The sequence below is a fragment of the Rhipicephalus microplus genome, chromosome 3 (assembly GCF_043290135.1).
Source record: "Rhipicephalus microplus isolate Deutch F79 chromosome 3, USDA_Rmic, whole genome shotgun sequence".
Lineage (NCBI taxonomy): Eukaryota > Metazoa > Arthropoda > Arachnida > Ixodida > Ixodidae > Rhipicephalus > Rhipicephalus microplus.
Window position 1 is genome coordinate 237,250,436 of NC_134702.1, and position 4,550 is coordinate 237,254,985.

The following is a 4,550-nucleotide window of genomic DNA, read 5'->3' on the forward strand; positions in this document are numbered from 1 at the left end:
AGCGTCGACCGGCGGTGGTGTTGTGGTGCGTGGACATTCTTTAGGGACATCTGTTGTCATCTTTTGTTAAAACTTGTCGTGGATTTCTTTGTTCTTTTCAGGATATGGTTTTAATTAAGGTTGGGGATATGTGATGGTCCTAACACCCTCTGTAAAGTTGTTAGTGCCTCGTGGCGATGTGTCTCGTACATAAGCTGCATTCAAGGGTCACAGCTAATGATCGATAGGTGGCGATGTACTCGCGAGCGTTTATCACCACCGTCATCATCATGGTTCACTCCAAGAGCATTCACTCTAAGTGCATTCACTCCAAGACCGTTCACGCCAAGAGCATAGTGTTCTCAACGTCGAGACCCCACAAGGTGTGTGGACTCCCGTAAGAAGCTAGAACTTTGCTCCCGTAAGCTTTCCCTTTTGTGACACCAACATGGCCCCCGAGACTCATTTCCACGTGGGACCTTCATCCATCCTTGCACTTGCGGCACTGTGTATCGTCAACGAGACCCCTCTTTCTTCACCGGCTTTGCTGAATCAGACACGGAAGATCGGTTGGCAAAGTACGACAAATACGGTGCCAGCAACACATGGGACGACCAAAGTAAGCTCGGCTACGTCACGTTTTATCACACGAACATTGCGCAACTGTGGTTTAATAACCACGCAGCTGACATTCCCACGTGGTCTGCTTTCAAGACTGCTATTACGGACGTCTTTGGACAACCTGCGGCTCGCAAGCTTCACGCCGAGCAGCGTTTGCGTCAACGTGCACAGCAACCAAGTGAGAACTACATGGGCTACTTCGAAGATGTGTTGCATCTATGCAACGGCATCAACTCTGCCATGCATGAGGAAGAAAAGATCAGGCACATTTGGAAGGGTATCGAGGATGGCGCCTTTCAGATGTTGCTTGCGAGAAATCCATCCACGATTGCTTTACTTGTCTCCCTTTGTCAGAGCTTCGACTAGTTGCGTAGGCAGCTCACCATTGCTCGTCAAGCCTTCACGACGCCAGACAATTTTGCAAGCTTGCAGCTAGCTGCCCGTCCTAACTATCAGCAGTTGCTCCTTTTGACAATCAAAGACTTGGCCAACAAAAAGGTAGCGTGCCAGCTATCACTATTGCCACTGACTCATGCGCCCATGCACGCTTTGGCTCCGGACCTACAACACGCAATTCGGACCCAAGTCGCTGAGCCTTCCGACCGGTGCATCAGGAATCACCTGTCACTGCACCTATAATGTACGCCGTCGTCGCTGCTCTGCCTACGCAACAGCGTATACCCTCTGCTCAACCTGTCATGCCGCCCCATGTCGTGCCTACAACCCGGTTGCTGTGCCTTATCCCTTTACGAGATCTTTGGCTCCATTTTACCGTCGCGCAACCGCCGCCGGACAATAGGCCCATCTGTTTCACCTTTGATATCGCTGGACATGTCGCCCGCCACTGTCCTCAAGCCCCTGCTCCTTTTGACACGATGGGCAAGCTGGTTGTGTCGTTGTCAAGGACGCCTTCAAGGTACACCACTGACAGTTGACGACCCTATGTGAACCAACGGTCACCATCTCCCCGACGACGCTACCCGTCGCCTATGTGTCACCGACCTGCTACAGAAGAGGGAAAGTGATTGCTGCCGCTCCGGAGGCAACAGCTGCATACAAGTTGAACTGCTCAAGGCCTCCATCTCTTTTGCCGCAAAACGTTATTGACGTCAATGTGAAAGGGACTGCCGCTGCCGCTTAAGTGCTTATTGACACAGGGGTCGCCGTTTCCGTAATCTGCGAGACCATATGCCGCCAGTTAAAAAAGGCAGTGCATAGAAAATTCAGCTGTGTGCACTGAGCGTGTCACTATACAAGGTGAGCTTCGTCAGCGAATTTTTTTTGTGCTGGCGTCATGCTCCCACGAAGCCATTCCTGGATAGGACGTTCGTGTCATTGGGCCATCATAGATTGCAGAAGTTGCCCTTACACCGCTGCCAACTTCTCGTTCGGTAGATTCCCTTCCAGAAGCTTGCAAACTTGTCGTTGCTGCAGACACGGACATAGCACGGAAAACATCCACCCTTGTAGCCTTCACCTATATGGCTGCTTCTGCCGGAACTGTTTTGTTTACTTCGTCCGGCGTTTTTCTTCGCCGCCGGGGCCTACACTTGCCCTTTGCAGCACTCACCATGGAATCCAGCGCTACCATGATGCTCATCGCGAACACACTATCGCCGCCAGTTACATTACTTCGCGGAGAATGTTTGGGCAGCATACAAGACGTTGACTTCCTGTACCCTCTGGAATTCGCCCAAAACCAATCTCACCTCCAGCTCAACGTCATGATGCCACCTATAATCACACTGCCCGCACCAGAGTCATTCCACCCTTTCGTTGTTGCTGAGCATTGCCAACACAATAGCGCAAACTCTTGTGCTTTCTTCAAGGGTTCCACTATTCCTTCAATTGAGCTCAACCATCTTTGGGTCGCACAGCGAACATCACGTACCACATTGACACCGGTTCTCATGTTCCCTTACGCCAATGACCCTATTGAGTTTCAGCGAAAGAGCGGTGTATTATCAAGGAACAAGTCGATGATATGCTCAAGTGCGTTGTCATCCAGCCATCCCATAGTCCTTGGTCATCTCCTGTTGTGCTTGTACACAAAAAGAATGGGTCTTTTCGATTCTGCGTCGACTACCGCCGGCTAAATAAGATAACGTGGAAGGATATGTACTGTTGCCACGCATTGAAGATACCCTCAATTGCTTGCAAAGAGCAGAATATTTCTCCTCTTTGAATTTACGTGCAGGTTATTGGCAAGTTCCAATGGCTGACTCTGACTGATCAAAGACTGAATTCGTCACACCTAATGGGCTGTATGAGTTTAACGTCATGCTGTTTGGACTTTGCGACGCCCCAGCTACGTTCGAATGGATGATGGACACCATCTTTCGCGGCTACAAGTGGAACATGTGCCTCTGCTACCTTGACGACATCGTCATTTCTCTTGACTTTCACACTCAGTACCTTGTTTGTCTTCGTGCTATTCTCATATGTCTCACCTCTGTTGGCCTTCGACTTAACATCAAGTAGTGCCATTTTGCCGCACGCCAGCTTATTATGCTGAGTCATGTTGTCTGCAAGGAGGGTGTAACGCTGTGCCGTGGCAAACTATCCGAAGCCCTATTCTATGAAGATGCTACGAAGTTTTATCGGGCTGTGCTCATATTTTCGTTGATTTGTGCGCAACTTCACATTTATCATCGCACCTCTTACCAATCTGCTGACAACCTCCAAAGGCATTTCTGCTTCATCGAAAATGTGCAATAATCCTTTATCATGCTTCGACGATTATTAATGTCACCTCAAAACTAGGTCATTTTGACCCTGATGCACCTACGGAGATCCACATTGATGCCAGCGGTGTCAGACGAAAGGCATTTCTGCTTCATCGAAAATGTGCGATAAATCCTTTATCATGCTTCGACGGTTATTAATATCACCTCAAAACTAGGTAATTTTGACCCTGATGCACCTACGGAGATCCACATTGATGCCAGCGGTGTCGGACGAAAACCAGAATACCAAGAATATGCCCCCGCTTACACGAGTCGAAACCTCAAGAAAGCGGAGTGTAATTATTCTGTGTACTGAGAAAGAGTGCCTCCCAGTTATCTGGGCTTTAGCGAAGTTCTGCCCATACCTTTAAGACCGTCCTTTGGAAGTCGTCATCATTGCTATCATTGCTCAAAAATCATTGCTCAAAGATCCGTCGGGACGCCTTGGTCATTGGGCGCTTTGCCTACAGGAATACGATATTTGTGTTGTATACCGATCCGGCCACAAGCACTCCGACGCTGATGTGCTATCCCGCTCGCCCCTACCGGTTAACCCAACCTCTTCGTCTTTGTTCTTCAGCTGTCATGACACCAATTGACTCCGTAGACATGGCATCAAAGCAACGCAAGAATGCATGTGTTTCCCAACTCCTCGACTATCTGACTGATTTGTCAGGTCATCCGGTCTGAAGAACTATCCGTCGTCAAGCTACACATTTTGCTATTCGAGATGACCTCCTCTATCGGCGGACTTACACATCTGAAAGTTGGAGGTGGCTGCTAGTGATACCCAACCACATGCACTTGTAAATCTGTACTGCTTTCTACAACGACCCACAAGCGCTCACACCGGCGCTCTCAAAACGTACAACCGTCTACATCAGCGGTACTACTGGTGCGGCATGTACACATTTGTTTACAATTACGTACGTGCTTGTAGTGCATGCCAGTGACGTAAAGCTCCACCTCAATACCCGGCCGCTACACTTCAGCCTCTGCCTTGTCCAGCACATCCATTTGACCGCGTCGGTATAAACTTATACGAACCCCTTCCCTCGTCGTCTCCTGGAAATAGGTGGTCTCTCTCTCTCTCTCTCTCTCTCTCTCTATATATATATAACGAAAAACCTGTTTATTCAGCAAAGCTCAAGCTAAATCGCATTGATGATGCTATGCAAAGAGAATGAAGAGTCATTCACTAGTCGCGCTCACACTGATTCCCTT

At 49.0% G+C, this 4,550-nt stretch overlaps 1 protein-coding gene across 1 annotated transcript in view; it reads right to left on the bottom strand.

The window, feature by feature from the left end:
* LOC119169134 (3-oxoacyl-[acyl-carrier-protein] reductase FabG) overlaps positions 1–4,550 on the bottom strand; it is an 88,245-nt gene that overhangs the window by 55,263 nt on the left and 28,432 nt on the right. The window lies entirely within an intron of this gene.